The following is a 21,077-nucleotide window of genomic DNA, read 5'->3' as shown; positions in this document are numbered from 1 at the left end:
TTTAGAAAAACAAGAATCAAACCCGAAACACAATCACTTACCATTCTCTCCACCCACAATTTTACTACGCCAAACATACCTATACAGTCTGTTGTAAAATAAAATCACACGTGTTTTATGTTCCCTAAAGAGAATCATAGAATATCTATGAATATTCATGAATGAATATTTAATCATTAATATTTATATGAACTTTCAAAATTTTACATTTTTAAATTTTTGTAAGGTATTGAATAGTGTCATTGGTTTGTACCGTTCTATTCAAATAAATAAATCTATGAAAGACCTAGAATGGACTTGGACATATTCTTAATATTTACCTATTTAACGTTCTGTAGCTGAGATTTCATTTATGGCAACCGCATTTGAGATCACACAGCTGTCGAGAGGGACAAGTATTTTTTCTTCTTCATAAACCTAGTTGGTTTGGGCCCAGCTCAAACTATTTGTATTGTACCTATGAAAATGTTTTTTTTTTGGGAAAGCCTGCTAAAATCTCCCAAATCGCTGCAACTCCTATAAGCTAATATCTACAGGAGATATAATCCTGAAAACACTGGAGTGCCGAAATCCCAGGAACATGATAAATGTCATAAATCCCGCAACGAAATAAATCAGGAGAAATAATTAGAGGCAAAGAAAGAAAAACGATAGTCTTCACTTCATTCAATGAAATTTAACGCAGGAGATAGAATAATTGAAGCCTAAAGGCACAAAAAGAGATTGTACTACTGGGAGACACCCATGTCTATGTCGATGAATATGTATTTTGGTAAAGAAACCTAACACAATATATCACTGTACTTGCATGTAGGTAAATTAAGCTATAGGTACTAACCTACATGAGTGTTTTAACTGTATCTATATAGAGTTGTATGCAAAGTTGGATACAGAGTGCAAACATCGCGTCACATGAAACAGAAAGGATATCATAAGTTTAGACGAACAAACAAAACCCTTAAATTTTACTGTGATTTTTGTTGTTAATTTAATGTTTTGCTTTCAAACTTGCACTTGTTTAAACGAACACGTGAATCTACTATTTACTAACTAAACAGATTGTGCCTTTGACAACCGAAGCATAAAGAATTGTGTAAAATATACGAAGTACACATTCGTACAGGGATTCAAAGACAGCTGGTACTAAATTATGGTCAGTGAAAAGTAAACAATAATAATTAAATATTTGTTTTACCGTTAACCACGAAATATATTACGGGTTGACAGTTTAAATTTCAGTCATAAATGTGATATACTAATATTATAAATGTAAATGTTTCTGTTTATTTGTCCGTCTTTTACGGCAAAACGTTAAAGGGATGCAAAGTGGCAAAGTTGACTTGTTGTCTCTTCAAACCCCCCAAAAAGGGGTGGAAGTTTGTTGTGCAAGTTTGCGTTGCATTTCGCAATTTTCAAGGTGAATTCTAAATATCCTTTCAATTATATCCTCTTAAAATATCACGTTAATTTCTAGCACTGTTCTACTATGAAAGACGAATAAACCAACCAACGCACTAACTGGATGCGTTCCACGTATAGCTCGATCGGTCCTTGTTTTGATTAAGTCAATGTCTATGATCTGTACACCTGTGTATTTATAAGATACACCTTTGTAAACCCCTACTAGAACTAAACAGGCGTGATGCTAAGAATCCATAACCTAAGAACCTAGAATAAATAAATAAAAAATTGAAATTTTTTTTTAAACCATAAAATTCACACTTTAATTGCTTCATCATCATCATCATCATCAGCCCATCTCCATCCATTCTATAATAATGTAAGTTTTTAATTTGGTCTCGTACTTAGATTTTCTCTTAAGTCATAGATGCACTTATAAACACGATAATCCCATGCATACAATAAGTTCAGACTCAGAACAACTGTTTCATGCATACAAAATAATAAATTGATCCGTGGGGAAATTGTAATCACGATACGCTGCACACACACACACACACAGGCAGTCACCATGACAACAGTGAAACCACTGAATGTTTAAAATCTTAGAGTTTTTGAAACTACTTTACATTACCGATGTACCTAGTGAAACCACTACACATTATGTATTGAAGTCTATACTTTAAAATAAATAAGATTTTTTTTACTTACCTGTAAAAAAAATAATTAAACGATGAATTAAAAACGAAGACTGGTATAGTGACGTTTATCTGAAACAAAAGAAAAATATAATATAATACTAAACTTATGTAATATTTATAGTACGGTACATTTATTTTACAAAAATTGTCATTGGGATTTTCTCCTATGTCGAAAGGTGTGTTTACAAATACAATTTTAACAAGTGATCCTGATCTGAAACTAGAATTCGTGAATCATAATATGCATACAATATACATAATACATTCATTATTCAGCAAACTGATAAGAAATACATTATTAAAATACCTGTAAGTAATATAAGTTACTTAACTTTTCACATTTAGAAATCTAAAAGGTAGGACATCAATATCTTACCTCGCGTCGCAACATCGTGATACGTATCGAAATAAAGTAAGAATTGTGAGCTAAACTCACTGAAATAAGTTTACAAATAACTTGATAAGTAATCCTATGTCAAGTGAGCACCGGTCCTGATGTTCAATAGTTGTAGCAAACTCCTTGAAATGTATTGTCTAAATGACCACGTGTCCTAAACATATTTTATTTCATTTAGCTGCCCTATGAAGGTATCCGAGTGGTCCACCCCTTTCCCCCACACCCCCATACCCTACGGTATACCAATGCAAGAAAGTCATGTTTATTAATAAAATTGTGGTATAAGTTTTCCCTTCGTTGTAGAAATTCAATCAAAACCACCAATACTAATTAGGTACCTCGACAACCCTCGCGGAGACAAATACGCGAAGCAATCTATAAATTATTTTAATTTAATTTGGTCCCAAAGCTACATCCGAAAGGTTTATTAAATTAAGGAAATACGTTTCATTGCAACTGTCTAACTAGAGGTTCTGGTCAGAAATTCCGAAGCTTGTTAGTCGGCCACAGCAATCTTTTGTTGTTACATTCCAAATTGCAAATGAAAATCCGTGGGCAGAACCCTCTTGTACTCGCTCTCCTTTTGTCGCAAAATGAAATAGCAATGCGAGTTACGCAGTGGACGTCAGATACCAATATAAAGGAAAATTCGTATAAAGGCTTACTGAATACCAAGATACTCGGACAGCAATAAAGTATTGTTTTTTATTATTTTCACATTTTGTAAAACGGTACAGTCGACGTAGTGTAAATAAAAAGTTCGAGAATGGATTTCGGTGAAAATATGGACTATTCTTTAATAACAGTGAGATAGGATTTAAAACGACATGCATGATTGCCTGTGCGTTTTGATATTTGTTGAAATATATTTTGTTTGCCATTCGTCCGGAATGACAGGCCGATAGGCCCGAACTCCAACAAAACGGGGATTTGTTTACCCAAAGTCAAAGTTACTAGCACAATTTTTTATCAAACGGTTTTTTAGCTTACCATGTTTGTTTGTTTCGGTCATGTTCAGTAATTGGAATTTTATCCCCTCTCTGACGACACATCGATCTGATATTTGGTATAAACTGTTGATGACCATAGAATATAATATTGTTTTCCACAACTACCAACTATCTAGTATATCAAGCGAAAAAACTTGATTTGTAGAATGGAACTCATTAAAATCGTTTAACATAAAACACATATTTATGTGTTACTTATTTTAAATACAGTATTATCATTTAATGTAAACAGTTAAAAGTCACTCATATAGACAAGGAACGAATCTAATAGAAAAGTACTTATGCAATATTAGACAATTATGCTTCATATTCTCATATTCATTTAATTCAACAATACTCCTATTCAAACAGAAAAAAGAAATTCTGATGGTCACCATATAATATAAATACATCATTTATAGTTTCAAAAATAACGATCATGTAATTTAGATTCCAAATATATTCCAGTTTTTTGTAGAGTTTATGTTGGGAGAGTAAACTTCACTAAAAAAGAAAATTCCTCCGAATAGGCGAGGTGATCGTGTCTGGCGGGCTTGCTATCTGTGTTTATTCACATGTAAACTTAGGGTAACTTATGTAGGACTTGTGTTATCGATCGTCTATGCATGTCATCAGACTTCTGTAACTTGTCATGCGTGGTTAAACTTTAATATGCGTCGGCATACTTCAGCAAATAGTTTGAATAGTACGGATCTACAATAACTAATTAGAACAATAAAGCAACTCTGCCTATATTACTAGAGTTAACAATACAAAGTTAGTATTAGGTTTACTATGAGGTTTCTATAACAATTTGTCACTAAATTGTATTTCAAAGTGTGTGTTGCAAGTTTCAATAAACTATGCATACTATGAGATTGTTCTTCAAGTTATGTGCATACTTTAGAATAAGGTACGATAGGGTTAATATATCCTTGTTGGATATACCCAATACTATAATTATATTATTATAATATTTTTTGTGAGACATACTAAATTAATTATTATTGTGTTATCGGCTTACAGTAGCAGCGCGACAATCACCGCGTCGTGTGTCGCGGAATGCTGCTCATGAATATGAGCCTCTGCATGGCTTGAAACTAGTCGAGTTCCTCGTCAAACAGTTACGTGAGTAAGCTGATAACATAAGAATAAAATCCCAATATTTTTATAAATAAAGTTTAAAAAAATTAACAAGCCAAAAAATTTACGTAATTTTAAGAACTTGCAATTTTATTGAATTTTCTTCCATCCACTCATTCGCTTCAGATTAAGATGAATTCATATTAAGTTTTATCAGATCGAAATATTTAATTTCATGAACTTCAACATGTTTCATATTGAGTTCTTGTAAAAGTTATGAACTCGTTAAGTTCATAACTTTTATTTGCTTTTATTTAATTTAACTTATATTGCAATGAATATCATACGTATGTATGTGTGCCAAGTGGAAATTTTAATATATTCAACGAATTCAGTTTAAATTTTGTGTTAAACTACTACTTTATTATAATATTCTCAAAACCACTTACATATTATATGAAATAATTATCCACCGAGTAGTTTTATTTATCGCATTATTAATTTTGTTAACTTCGTTCCCATGTTCATAAAAGTTGATTTTATAAATAAATAAAAACACAATAAAATAGAATAATCTCAAGTGTGGAAATATGGAAAGTCTTACCCAACTTTGACATTGAAGCCGAGATCTTTCCCTGCAACCATTGGCGATTATTGAATGCACCGGAAAGGTGTACAATACTATTGTTTTTATTAAACCCCGTGAATAAAAAAATATATATGTGTGTGTGAGTGATAGAATAATGAATGTGGTGATTGTTAACAGAATTCAACCAATTTGTAGACTGCCTCGTTGGTCGAGTGATCGCAAGTGCGAAGTCACACTCGCAGGGTTTGATTCCCGGGTCGGGCGAAGTATTACTGGGCTTTTTTCGGTTTTTCGAAAATTTCTCAGTAGTAGCACGGAGTCTGAAAATTTGCCCGGTATATGGCAATAAGCTCACCCTCTATTACATGGGAGTTAAAACACAAATGGTGAAAAGCGAGTGTACATTGTATAGCGACATTACGTGTCATAATGTGCACCTCGCCTACCCCTTTGGGGATAAAAGGCGTGACGTTGCATTGTATCTATAGGCGACTGTACACTGCCTACTTACAATACATATGCCCAGGCACATACAAACGCGAGGTCTTAGTGCGTGGGATACAAAGTGATACATTTACTTTACTGATCATTCTTGGTACCTATTCTGTTCCATGAATACACCCCCGCTATTGATATATCACATGAAGTAGAACATACTATTTCCTTTCTACTGTCAAAGGAGTTTACCCGAAAGCAGTCGTGACTTGCGTATTGTGTGTAAATCTCAGAAAGGAATTTGAGAAATGTATTCAGCGCCGTCAACACACGCGCGGCTCGGGCTGCAAGCTTTCACAAAAGAAATACCTACATATGTAACTTTTTAAAGCAACATGTTTCCACGTGTAACTTCCACTTCGCGAGAGTGCGATAGCAAGTTAATTTTAATGCATTTAATTAGTTCTAAGTAACTGATGAAAATGTCAAAGGCTAAATCCTGTATTTGCAAAAGCAAGAGCCGCGGGCTCGTGGACAGTGACAACGTAAAATACCAACATTAAAAAAATAAAAACCCTCGCTTGTAGCGTTTCCTTTGCGTCTCCATTGCAATATCATTTCTTGCTTTGTTTTCGTGGAGCGATATAAATTGATTCCTTTTTTGTTTTGTAAAATCTTCTCTTGACTGACATTTTATCCGCGTCTTAAGCTTTGAATTAAAACCGTTTCTTAATGTTTTCTTTTTGTAATAACTAGGTATGCAGTATTAAGACACGTCTCTAATTAGCAGGAGGAGAAATTAAGAAAACAATAATGGTGATTTTCCACCAGAGATGTGCTATGCTACGTAGCTGTGGATATGTTTGACTTCCACCAATTATATTCATTGGTACACATAGCTTAACACTGGTGGAAATGGACTCAAGAAAGCTATGTTTTTTATATGGAAAGTGCGTGCTATAGATGTGTGTACGGATGACTTCCCTACTATCGTTACATCGCATACTCGAGGCGCGCATCTTCCTCGCACAGCTACATAACTTAGTATCAGTGGAAACTGTAACATAGTTTTATAATCTGAACAACCTCCTCACGCCCCAGCCGTCGCGAGAGACACTCCGGGCGTCGGGGATCGCGGGACGATCTCCGGCCACCGTAAGTGCAGGTCTGCGGACGGCGAGCAAGGGTAGCTCGCCGCCCAACCAGAATGAGACCCGTGCGTGCGGCGCATCGAGTTCCTCTCGCGCCACAACGAGCCATCAGACCACCACAGATGGGGCCCAGTAGGGCTGATGCCTGACCCGGAGCTGCGGACTACCTTGTGGGTTTACCGGGGCTCCGGCTCGAAAAGCAGAAGAAGGAACGGGGTGGTTTTTAGTCAGTAAGAGTCTGATACTCTCTCTCGCCTCGCCCAAGGCGGGAGAAACCATTGGATGATTTCCCCCCCTCAAAAATAAGCTATTGCATCTTAGTAGCATCTCTGATGAAAAAAACACCCTAAAAGTAATATGTTTTCCCAGCAACGCAAACTGTTAATAAAGTATCGTATCGAGTTTGCATTCTTACTTTAAAATCAAGAAATATTTGTAAGTATGTATATTGAATGTCATCTTTTATGCTAAATTACTTAGTACTCAATTAAAATATCACGTGAAAGAGCCGTGTTGCGGCACGATTGGGCCGGCGAGGCGGGAGTTATACCACGACCTCATAGAAAACCAACGTGAAACGAAGCATGGACATATACTTGTGTGTTACGTAACTACGAGTAGAGGCCGAATCCCAAAAATGTAAACATTTTACTTTTTCACGTACGAAAAGTAGTCTTAAAAAAAAAAAATCGATACCCTTCGATAACTGTCACCGATAATACGTTCTGGCTGAACCGAAATCGGATTTTCAGTGGAAATTCTAAAATTCTAGTTTTTTTCATGGAACCGTAGGTAACACGCAAACCAGTTAGGATTAATATGTCGGGATAGGTAAGCGTTTAGCAACGTTGAGTCGACATGAGTACGAGCTTATTTTTAAAACATCAAACGTATGTGCAACAGATTAGCAAATTGGTATCGACAATATAGTGTTAGGAGCTTTGTCAGATTATTTTATTAAAAAATATAATGGATGGCTAAAGGTCGGAGAGGAATCTGAAATATGGTTCTGATTTTATTATTGATTGAAAATATAAAGGATGGTATTAAGGTCAGAGAGGAATCTAAAATTAGGTTCTAGATATTATATTGTCTTGTTTAGAAATGTTTTGGTGGTGAGTGCAAAGTATATTGACGAGATATCGTAAGATATCGCAATTTTTTAACGATTCCATACTTTTCTAGAAAATTTATACTAATATCGGGATTGCTTGTGATGGATTTAAAAAAGCTATAGACCTCTCGCGCCAGGCCATGGTGCGGAGCGAGAGGGATTGAGATACTGTCTCCTCTTTCTGCGAAGCAGTCATGCTAGCTAAGGAGGAGGCGGGACGCGTGAGAGAACAAACTTCCTCACGCTCCAGCCGCCGCGAGAGACACTCCGGGCGTCGGGGATCGCGAGACGATCTCCGGCCACCGTAAGTGCGGGCCTGCGGACGGCAAGCAAGGGTAGCTCACCGCTTGAACAGAACCGGACCCGTGCGTACGGCGCGTCGCGTTCCGCGCGCGCCTCAAAGAGACATCAGACCACCACAGATGGGGCCCAGTAGGGCAGATGCGTGATCCGGAGCTGCGGACTACCTAGCGGGTTTACCGGGGCTCCGGCTCAAAAAGCAGAAGGAACGGGGTGGTTTTTAGTCAGTAAGAGTCTGACACCTCCCTCTCGCCTCACCCAAGGTGGGAGAAGTAAGCAACTGGATGATTTTACCCCCTCAAAAAAAAAATGCTGCGTAGTTGGACCTTTGTCAGAATAATAGTTACTATTTAGCACCTACTTTTTCCCAGTCGTATTATAACCTTGAGCAATCACATTTTTTTCCATAAATCAACATTATACATATACCTAATAAAAGGTCGTCAAAAAAGAAAAATCCTTTAAAACTTTATAAACCTAGTCGTAAAAAGACACAAAGGATGAAACAAAAAAAACTAAACCTAAAATATAATATCTTTACGACCTTCATGTAAAGTTTGACGGACGCGCTTCCAAACTCCTTTACATCAAAGAACCAGTGCCTCGTAAAATGGCCCCGTTCATAATGCAACTTTGAATACCAGGTCTAGAGCGTACGGCCTGTCCGCCTACACGCTGTCTAATGCCTATATATCCATTATATCTAGTTTACTGTTTGATGGATATGTTTGAGGGAAATATGTATTATATCTCATCCTAGATATTGTATGTATTGGTTATATGAATATACATACATAATATATCTAGAATGAAATATGTATTGGGCAGAATGAGATTAATTTTGTTGAGACTAGATGATCATATGCCTACTTATTACTATGACTTACATACACACATACATACATCGTCACGCCTTTATTCCCCGAAGGGGTAGGCAGAGATGCACATCATGGCACGTAATGCCACTGTGTACACCCACTTTTCACAATTTATGTTGTGAGACCCATGTAATAGGTGGTGAGCCTATTGCCATATACCGGGCACATTTCCAGACTCCGTGCTACCACTGAGAATTTTTTCGATAAACCGAAAAAAGCCCAGTAATAATTCGCCCGACCCGAGAATCGAACCCGAGACCCTGTGCCCGACAGTCGCACTTGCAACCACTCGGCCAACGAGGCAGTCAAATTACAATGACTTGACCAGGTGAAAGCCGCTTGGTGCTTCTATACAAAACTCTTACACGATATAATACTCTTTAGAAGTGACGTTACGCTACCGCGTATGATTTGAAATACCTTTCAAATCAATATATAATTTTCCGAAAAAAAAGAAATACATGGCTGATTTAAAATATTTTCCCGATCTTTAATAAACCTTGAAATAGGCTATAAGTTATAATTGCACGCGTACGTAGTATCAGACAAAAGCTACCATCAAATCAAAGCAAAAAAAAATAAATGCAATAGGGAAGATGCAAAAATAATATTTATGAAAATTTTGTTATTAAAATGCTAAAAAAGAATAAAAGAAGGGCCACAGCAAGGTTTTCATTTTATTTAATGTTGATTTTTATCATAAATTATGAATAAAAAGTTACATGTAAAGAAACGTATTTCAAAACACCAATCAGTGTTTAGTGACGTCACTCTTGCTATGTCAACTATTGACAACTTTGAGTTGTGAACATTTTAAGCGAAAATTATTTTGCATTTATCGGCTAAAAATGGAAGCTGGGTTTATCAAAGCAGATTCTAGGAATCTACCAAAAGTTAGCGTAGACATGGTTGTAACTTTTTTATGGAAAGTGCGGAGTTTTCGAGTGTAGAAATAATATGGCGATAACCCAATCGGCTATGTTCAAATCAAAATAGATGGAGAATTATGTATAGTAAAAAGTCGAGTTACGCCGGAGCATGAAATACGTAAAGAAGGTTATCGTGTTACAGCCATTATAAATGAAACGCAAAGCTTGGTTCAGTCCTGCCAATGCGAAGATTGTGCGGCTTCTGAAGGTAAACATTTCAGGTTATTTTAAATAGTTAATCTGTAGCATGGATAATTTAGACTAAAATCTATTTCCAGGTGGGTGTAAGCATGCTGCTGCACTATTGCTATGGTTACACAGAAGATCTGAGGAGCCTCCGATAACGTCCATAACATGTTATTGGAAAAATACAAAATTATCTATATGTACTTCTAGAAAATCATTTATAAAAGCGATACAATGCTTTTATAAATGAAGTTATGAATGCTGCAAAGAAATTCTGGATAGATGCTGTGTTTCCAAAATTAAAAGATATTAATTACATGTTTTTTCTGTAACCATTTTGTAGATATATAAAACTTTGTTTTTTAAATACTTTTTTTATTCAATTTTAATTAAAGGTGATTGCAAATTGACAAGCGCACAACAAATGATTATACTATAGTCTAAATGGGGAATTAGGAAATGATAAACACAGGCATGTGGCTTCAAAAAGCAAACTCACGCAGTCTTCTGATCACTCTTTCAATATGAATTCGCAGGCTTGCAATTTTCTTTGACCTTAGTACATCATCTCTTGAACTTTTCTTAGTGTTGCTAACACTAGGTGGTCTTATCAACTGAAATTGCTTGTGCAAATGTGCTTGAAGCCTCTGTCTGCCATGATACAAGCTCCAGGTGGTAAAATGTCTATACATGCTTGGAACCACTTTTGTTCTTGTTTGGGATCAGAAGGCCTAGTTAAAAACAATTTATTAGGAAATTTGGTTGAAGTTGATGGACACAATGGCACGAAACATGAGTCAATACGGCTTTTTTGGTGCTGTTGTTGTAATAACCAGATGTTGATGGGATGTCCATTTTTAGTTTTATCAAAATATATCTTGAAAATAGAGGAAATTTTGAAAAAAGCCAGCGACGGTAACAAACAGTGAACAGTGACAGACATCGACAAACAGGTATGACGTCATCGGAACTATAGGTCCGTTTCCGCGCGAAAATTTAAACTGTCAGTTTCAAAACGCATTTTTTGCAATAAATTAGGGTTTTTTTTAATTTTTAATATACTTGTGGTCTATTCTACATGGAATGCTTTACAATGAAAACATAAATAAAAATATTGCATCTTCCCTATTATAATTTACTCTAATTTCATATTTCATGCTACTGTTTTAGAGTACACATTGCATTGTTAATTAAAAGCTACTAAATTCCATATCCATTCCAGGTATTTCGATAATTAATTAATGTTTCAACATTTTGCTCTAGTTCGTCGGCTAGTACTCATAACAGTAATAAATCATAATTATATTATTGGTGCAGTAACAATGAATGTTAATGGGTTCGGTATTATGGTAATAGGCTCACAGGCTATCATCACTCATGAAAACTAATTGTTAAATTGTATACGTGGACCACTACCAACCCTTTCGAAATTTTTTTGATAAAACCTAAAATAACACAATACACAATGGTTTTTTTTTTTAAATTACGGAACTAAAACTTTCCGCACTTTAGCTGTTTTTTAAACTTTGAAGTTTCAAAAGTGCCTAATTGATCATTATTTGAAATAAATGCTTTGACTTTAACTTATTGTTGTATGTACTTAACCAACGCACTAGAGGTGATGTATTTACTTACGGTACATATAAGCAATTCTGTGTACCTATTCTATAGTATATCTATCATTATAAGTACTGATTTTATGACATTAAAATCATTTAATTCCTAAACATAGGTTCCTGTATTTCCTTGCTTAAGGTCACAATACATGTCTCCAAGATTAAATTGAAGGAAACTGTCAGATGCACTTGCTTCCAAAAGATGACGACGAATGTGACATTATTTGTACAGCGACGAAGCTCAAACGATAGGCAAGTAACGCATCAGTGGAGATTCTAAGAACTTACACGTGTAAATAAAAAATCTATCTTCACAAACAAAACTCTTAGACGAAAAATAAACCTACTTAAATAAAAAATGAGCCGATTAACTTACAAAAAAAAATAAAGGAAAAGTATTATAAAACAGTTACCCCCTCATTCTAATTGGCCTCTTAACGAAAATAGCATAATAATCGAAGAATCTTCGGAAATTAAAAAAAAAAACAAAAAAACAAAGCCATACTTGAGCCCCATACCTATATTCTTGAGACGTTTAAGTAGGTACTAATGAAAATATTGAAGTGGCACATGATTTTTATTAGTAAGATAATTTTGAATTTTTGGAGCACTCCAAAGCCCTCTTCAGACGACTTAACATACGTTGCCAGGTCTTACAGGCTCATATATAAAAAGCTTTTGTTTATATCATAAGTACTTTATGTAATAAAAAAAAATGTTTTAGATTTTATTTTATGTTGGTATGAGCCGACCCAACTGGAATGAAACTAGGGCCTGTGTAACTTTTATCCTGTCTAGCACGTAATGCCGCTATACAATGTACACCCACTTTTCACCATTTGTGTTATAAGTCCCAGGTAATAGGGGGTGAGCCTATTGCCATTGACCGGGCAAAATTCCAGACTACTATTATTCAGAAATTTTTGAAAATCCGAAAAACCCCCAATAATACTTTGCCCGACTCGGAAATCGAACCCGAAAGCTCTTGTCGCAATTGCGACCACTTGACTAGCGAAGCAGTCAATTCTAATCCTTTGCTAAATTCCTAATTACCAAATCCCCAAAAGGCCAGTAACGTACTTGTGATTCCATGAACAACGCCGATTACTTATCCTCAAGTAATCCGTCTGCTCAATTAATAAACAAAAAAGCATAGAAAAAAAATATACGCAAAAAAAATAATCTCTTATTGAGATCAGCCATTTTTTTTTATTTTGGCCCGTGTTTACTAACTCCTTCAGTTTAAGCCCACTTCTTAGTAGGCAAATAACAAGATTAAATGTACCGGATTAAAGATTATTAAGATTATATAAATAAAAAAATATATATATTCCAAGTAATACCTCGACGATCATTAAAAAAAAAATACAATTTGCGACTAATTGCCTACCGGGGCCTCTGACAGCATTTGGGAATGGGTAATTGGGCCTCCAGTTACCTCACTTACACAATGAAACACAACGCAGGCGTTGTTTCACGTCCATTTACTGTGACGCCGTGGTAGAACTCCGGTCGAGGCGGAGCATTTGCGCCGAAGTTCTCCCAACCTTAACCAGTAATTTTTTTAACTAACATCCTACCAACTAGGTTACTAAAGGATTTGACCTATAAAAAGTGAAGCGTTCAATGTCAATCCTATAAAGTTTCAGTTCAAACAAAAAAAAAACTCTACGCAAACTAGTTTTCGATTTAATAAGTTGAAAGATTTCAGTAAAAATCATTCTGATCAAACCTCTCCTTATGTTTCCTCAGGCTTTGTAATCTTCATTGGACATTTGTCAATCAAGTCCCGACCGGAGCGGTTGATAAACCTGGAGGTTTTCAATGCAATCATTCCCCCCTCCACACGTGGAGGTTTTGGTAAACCTTTTTGTGTAAAGGAAACCCGTATAAACGAATGATTCTTTTTTCGTACATTTATTACAAATAAAACATGCAATCACGATTTAATTCTAAAAGTGTATATGAAATATTTTGCGTAGTTATAAAGAGCTTTAAAGGATTTTGCTTCAATTTCATTACTACAGAAATTCGTGCATTGGTAATCCCTTTTACATATTGAAGAAAAACCACATTTTAATGACGTACTCACAATACAATGCAAATTCAATCCTTTTATCCCGCAAATGGAAAACCTGATATAAGCCCCATATCTACCTGCATTCATCTTTTACCATTTATTTTGCAAATAGTTTATCATCATTGCAATGGAGATTAACTCAAAAAGAGAATAAAAATGACTACACAAACTCATTCACGAAAGTCTGTGTTACAATTTCAATTCTAATTATTACGAAACTATTCCTAATCTCAGTACAATCCACTGTTAAAAATTGTCTAGATAGCTTTTTATTAATCAACTTCGAAAAAGGAGGTATCTCAGTGCGATATCTTTGTCGTTTATGAACTAATTTTGATGATTCTTTTTTGTTCGTCTCGTTTTCACCAGGTTGATTAGAACTTGTGGTGTTGATTTCTAACCCTGTGAGTGAGTGATAAGTATATCTATACATATAATAAATCTGTAGAAGGGTCAATTCTGTACATTGAAAATATTAAAAAAATAAATAGCAGGGGGTGTGAAACTTGGTATAATTATACCTTATTATCCTGGGCATAAAATTGGTTACTTTTTATCCTGGAAAAATACATAGAAAAAAAAACTTTATTTTTCAGTTTTATTCTGCTCAACAGCAGTAGCTCAATAGAGGGATCTCCTTAATTATTATGGGCCTCGCCGTATTGGGGTCCATTAGATATTTATAAGATGTCATTGTCAGAGTTACTTAAAATGGAAAAATAAAACTTCCACGCGAAGACCGACATCCGCGCGGACGGAGTCGGGGGCGGAAGCTAGTAAATAATAATAGTTATTTTTTGCTTTTTAGCTTTTGTTTGTTTTTAGTTATTTTTGTAATGTTTGACATCGAATTCTAATTGATTAAACTATCAACTTAATAAAATATACGCATTATAAAAGACAACCCTCAACTTGTAATCCAATTTAAATTACACCTCACGATAAGTATTAGCTGTTAAATACAAAAACAAATAAATAGAATCATGATCAATATCATTAAAATCGGGACGCCCAGTGAAAAGTCACTGACAATACATACAGACGTATAAAAGACCCAACAGATTCCAAAGTTATGCACAATTCTTGATGAATTCCGACATCGAAACATTACTCATCTTGCCTCCAAATACCAAATCAGACTTGCTTTGACCATCTCTCTCCTTTGCGAACACTCAATTAACAGTTCGCTCCGAGAATAATAGATGTACAGATTAAACCGCATAATAGTTCTACTGATATTAATCAAGGTATCGCGTTGTGCATCATTACATAATGTGTCCTGATTATCTGGCAAATTCAATGGGCTTCGGTAAATCAATGTGTTACATAGTCTATATACCTATTTCGTCATCATCATCATTAGTCGGAATACCTTCTTTTATGAACTAAGGTCTGCCTTTTAAGAGAGGATTTATCTGAAAAAAAGAACTGATGGTTTTTAATCAATAAGAATCTGATACTCCCTCTCGTCTCGCCCACAGCCAGAGAAATCATACGATGATGTGATGATTATAAAAAAGGATGCTATTCCACGAGAGATGTGCTATGATACTGGATATGTGCTATGAATGGCTTCCCTAGTATTGATATCTCGCAGACTCGAGCGACGCATCCTCCCCTAACATGCGGCAGCGCAAGGTAGGTATATAGCTTAGTACCAGTGTAAACGGTGCCATAATTTCACAGATTAGTTATTACATTTTCGTAGCATATCTATATAGCACATTTAATTTTCTGTTAGAAAAGCACTCTAACAGTGGGCTTGAGGCTTGCAACTCAATCACCGAATATTTATTGGACCGTAATAGGCTCAAAGTAATGAGTATTTCGGAGAATTGAAACTATTGCATTTAATATAAACACGACGCACTACCACTGTGTAATGTACTGTGTTAGTATGCATGTTGGAATCTCGATCCTCTTTGCCAACGATAGCTCAATGAAACCGATACAGTTCTCTATAATGTTCGAAACGCACTCGTGATACAGTGTAGGTACTTAGGTTACGGTCTCTGTTTAGTATTGTACGGGGCGTAAGCTTTGTTGTTACAAAAAAAAACTTATCAGTATTTGTGTCTATCCCTGTCTCACCGCGCTGGATGAAATTGGGCCCCAAAAAATATATCCTAAAAATCTAATTTGACCGTAGATGTTATGTATAAATCGAAGAACGAGTAACAGACATTTGCAGCTCATTGTTTTATTTTATTTAATAGATATGCAAAGACAATATCCGCGCAATAGAAATGTCTTATTAACCACCGATAGTTAAAACATAAAACCTATCTATCTCAACAATACGTGATTGAATAAAATCAATGTCAAGCCAATAAAAGCCTCATATCATTGCGTTCTGCGAAATGACAGGTGCCATCAATTTACATTGTTAATTAATTAATTAATCAGCCTTGCTAATGGACTGATGGCTTCCAATAAATTGTTTTTATTCCAATTTATGTAATATACTAACGGGAATAACTATTCTCATATCAGAGAAACGCAAAATGTTTGTTTAATGTAGAAACTCTCACGCCTAGGAAGTGTCTTAAATGTCTGAGTTTTTTTTTCAGGGGGGAAAATCATCCAATGACTTCTCTCGCCAGGTTAAGGCGAGAGGGAGTGTCAGACTCTTACTGACTAAAAGCCACCCCGTTCCTACTCCTGCTTGTCAAGCCGGAGCCCCGGTAAACCCGCTAGGTAGTCCGCAGCTCCGGATAAATCTCTGGACTACCACGATTAGTCGTGGTAACGATAAACCGTCAAGTTCAAAATAGTAGGTTAGTAAAATAGCACACATATTAATTTTCACGACAAAATGTTACAAGTCTTTCGCATTAAGTACTTGTACTAGTTTTAAACCACAGCTGCATCCGTGTGGAATATGAAAAGATTAACTTATCCAACATTTCCATGAAATGCAAAGCTGTTTTTGCTCTTGACGTACAGCAATATCCTAAAAGTCAAGTTAAAACTTAGCTGAGAAGTAGTTCTCGGTAATATAACATGACGTAACCCGCTTTGAAATAAAATGTTCTATCCCGCTTTTTAAACGATTCAGATAACGATATTTTTTAATCGAGTTTAAAGTAACATATTTAATTAAATACAGAGTGACTTTTGTTCAAGGGTGCTTTTTGTAGCTATACTACGAAAATCTAATAGCTAACCTGTGAAACTATGTGACCGTTTTCACCAATACTAAACTATGCAGCTGTAGTTCGAGTAAGCGGTGCATCGATAGTAAAGAAGTCATCCATAGCGCGTTCCACAAAAAATCATAGTTAGTTTAGTCCGTTTTCACCAACGGCTAGTCATGTGTACCCATCCACAGCAACGTAGCATTTTTTATTTTATTTCAATGCTGCAAATACAAATGTACTATAAAATGTGTGTCAAGTACATAAATTATTTCAGTATAAAGCACAAGTAAGTCCTCCGCCCTTACAGCGTAATCAATATTGAGTTTTGAGTGCAGAAGCACATATTAGTTTAAAAAAAGTTTGGAAGAGCCGCGCTTCGGCACGAATAAGCTAGCTTGACTGGAGAGATACCATGGCCTCACGCACCCACGCTTGAGTTGAATTTTTGCTACAGAAATGACATTATTATTATTAGAGGCCCAATTCCCTCCTACCTCTTTAATCTCCTTAATCCCTAATCCCCAAATCACCAATTCTCAAATTCCGTACAACGCCTTAATTAATCACCATCCATCAACCTTAATTATCAGGGGCAAGGGTTTACAAAGTTGTCATATTCTAAAACAAAGTGTCATTATTGTTTATTGTCTTCAAACCATACGTAGACTCTTTATAACTTCTTAATTTTCGTATTGAGAAACCAGTTTTGATAGAAAACTAAAATTATGCAAAGCGCACAAATTATCTTTACGTGAATGTGAGATAAATGGAATAAAAACACTAAAAATATGTATAAAGGACAACATGGACACGAGCAAACAATGAAAAAAAGGCAAAGTGACAAATCAACACAATAATTGTTGAAAATGAAAGTTATTTACTCAACGATTTTATTGTTAACGTTGATACTAAAAAAAAATCCGTGATCCTTACACAATTGTAAAACGCATTTTCCCGACGGAAAGCGAAATGTTTTGTATTTTATTTTATCTGCTTCCTAGGAAGCTTGGTGTTAAGTAGTTTAAAGGCCAAGTCGTTATTCTACGATCTTGTAAATTCTCACTTCAGTAATATGATAAATAATAATGTTTAGATATACTAGAGTAACTGAAAATCACGCTTTACTTTCATTAATGAAGAAAAGCTTTACTCTAGACTGCGCGATGTCGCGGCGTTTGCGCATGATGAAAAGTCCCTCTGTGATTCAAAACTAGTAGATCTTTTTTCCATTAATAGACGTGAATAAACTGTGATTTTTAGTAAATAAAGTTTATATAACACCTGGTTTTTACACCAAAAAAGCCAATTTCCTCGTATTCACCTCGTTTGTTTGTTTAAAATTTGTTTGTTTGTTGTTTGGTTAAAAATTTGGCTTTTTAATTCACTCTAACAAATATATAACAATTGGAATTGCCTCTCTACAAAATTTAATTCAATCTTTGTCAATTCATAAACCATTCTCGCAACAACAATAAAAATTAATAATTATAATAGAAACATCTTCAGTTTCTGCAAGAGCCTATTTGAACGTGTACCTTGTACCTACAGCAGCCACTAGTCCGTTTGTCACCATTGCCGACTTATCATTCCATGGAATACCTTTGTGGAGGATCGGTAAACTGTTCCACGGGTTTATTGGCTTAAGTAATGATTTTTAAAGTGTTACTTAATGTTACTATGAGTTTGTTTAGTTATTTAAACACGCCAATCTCAGGCAGTACTGGATCAAGTTAAATATTTTATTTTATGTTGAATAGTCTAATAGTCTATTAATCGAAGAATGCTATAGGCTATTAAATATAACGCTACGAAGAATAGAAATCGAGCATAACGAGAATAGCTAGATAATTAATTGTTTGGCTTATTCTTGTCATATTTCATTGATTTTTTTTTTTGTTACTTAATTTTGTGCTCATGTAAGGGGCCAGTTGAATACCATACACCAGTTTAGCTTATGTATTGTATGTTATAGGCCCTGTAGTGTAAATACTGAACTAATATATCAGTTTCAATGGAAACTGGGGGTATGTATCCACACACTAGACATGACCATATACCCGTGTCTGTTATTGTAACTGTTTATTTTTTATTTTGCGTTTCATTTCATGGTCTGTGTGTAAAATAAGTGTCTTTTTCCTTTGTTAGGTTTATCAGAGTCCTGCTTTTATTACATATTTGAACTTAATTATATTATCGTTGGGTTATTACAATTTCATGATTTGTCTGCCCCAAAGGTTTGCCATTCTTTTGCTTTTTTTAGAATGTTATCCACCGCTAGACGTTTCAAAAGGATTAATTTTTCTGATTTCATAATTTATTTGTGTTGTCTGGCATGTTTCATTAATTACGGATGAAAATGTGATTCCAATGTCTGGTTTGATGCCCCGCCAAGTACTTTGACGCATACTCCGGTAGACTACAAAATTGTTTTGCTTTTTTATTATTATCTGAGCTTTTAATGAAGCTTGGTATTGATTACAATCTTTTGTACTTATGCGGCGGCTTTGCGTGCTGTGTTTGATTTCCTAATTGTGTTGGTATTACGGGCTTTCTATCAATTTTCAGTTACAAGATTTTGTAGGTATGCAATTGAGTGAGTTTTATTGAAGTTTGATACTTTTGTGTACTTTTAAGCAACATATTATCATAGATTTGCCATAAAAATGGCTTGTTGAAGTAGTTTTGGTATGTAGCTGCCATTATTAGATTGAGAATTCGCGACCAAGAAAATATATAAGTGAGATTGTTTTTTTTTATGTTCACTTATAAAAAAAATATTATAATTTGTGAATATTGGTTTATATTATTTGAATATTTGTTTATATTGTGTGAATATTTGTTTATGTTTTGTGAATATTTGTAACATTTACGTCGTAACGGCTTGTGTCGTATATATGAGACACATATTACCGTTTCCTTGCCGCTCATGTCGTATTGTTGCGACAGATAACACGCATGATTTTTTCGTTCTATTCACACGATTACTTCTCCTTATTTAGCGGAGATATATTTTTTTTAGATTTGTAGGCACGCGCTAGGAGTGTGGTACTAGATAGTTATTTATTTAAAAAGCTTTATGCATATTACTACAACAACATTATGTTGTTGGCATTTTATTTAACTGCGGTTACAGGGTTAAATAATATTTTTACCCCATATTAGCTAATAACAGCATACAAAATTGTAACATATTTAAAAATGACTTAATGTATTAATTGTCATGATTAAATTTCGATACAATTTCCTTTAAAATAATATTGGTGGAATTACGTAGTATATATGTTTCGTATATAGTTATTCATACATACACGTATATATTCTGATGCCTATCATAGGCAGAGAGATTACACGGCCAAATAACAAGATTCTGGCATACTTCTTTCGTTTTATCGTGTAATCTTAGACATTTTTTTAATAAATCGCCTATCTAGTCGAAGTATGTCCATCTAGGGCGATCTCTACTGAATTTTCTTTATACCTATTTTATAAATCTTTTAACATCGATACTCTCAATATTCAAGGTTTTAATCTGTAACTAACACCGAAAGGAGTTTCTTTAGTAAAACTAGTTCTTTAGTATTGAATAACAAATAAAATCGGAGAAATTGAGAAGCGTACTTCTGAGCGTTCTTTGTCTGTAATTTGCAAAGCTCAGTCGCGCTACGCCGTAGCTCGAATGATCTGAACCTATAGAACAAAGTCTCGGGTTCGTTCCGCGCGCTCCGCGTGAACTAAGTGGTTATAAAAGCGTATAATAATACGTTTTTTTTTTGTAAATTGATTATTAGTTTAATTTTTAATGTGAGATTTAGTTTTATTGTTTAGTTTATTAATGTTTTAATATTAAAATAAAACTAGTTTAACAAATATTGGTTTTATGATTTGTTTTTTATTTAAATATTAAATTGCACAATATTTTCTTTTCTATAATTATTTAAAATTACAAAAAATCAGAAAACGGACCCGCGGTTGTCGGAAAATGGTTTATTCAAAATTAAATTATTAAAATTTATCTGGAACATTTTTATTATTTTTAAATAGTTTAAAATACTTTAAAGCCAAAAAATAAAGTTTTTTGGCCAGGAATT

The 21,077-nt window shown here is 34.8% G+C and overlaps 1 long non-coding RNA gene across 1 annotated transcript; it reads left to right on the top strand.

Annotated features, from left to right (window-relative positions):
- The first annotated feature begins 9,856 nt into the window (after positions 1-9,856).
- Positions 9,857-10,642, top strand: LOC118268629 (uncharacterized). Its single transcript, XR_007706993.1, has 2 exons — positions 9,857-10,175; positions 10,246-10,642. It is a non-coding gene; the product is annotated as an uncharacterized LOC118268629 (long non-coding RNA).
- The last annotated feature ends 10,435 nt before the right edge of the window (positions 10,643-21,077 follow it).

The sequence above is a fragment of the Spodoptera frugiperda genome, chromosome 25 (genome assembly GCF_023101765.2).
Source record: "Spodoptera frugiperda isolate SF20-4 chromosome 25, AGI-APGP_CSIRO_Sfru_2.0, whole genome shotgun sequence".
Classification (NCBI taxonomy): Eukaryota; Metazoa; Arthropoda; class Insecta; order Lepidoptera; family Noctuidae; genus Spodoptera; species Spodoptera frugiperda.
Note: the sequence above shows the minus strand (reverse complement) of the source record. Positions and strands in the feature narration are given on the sequence as shown.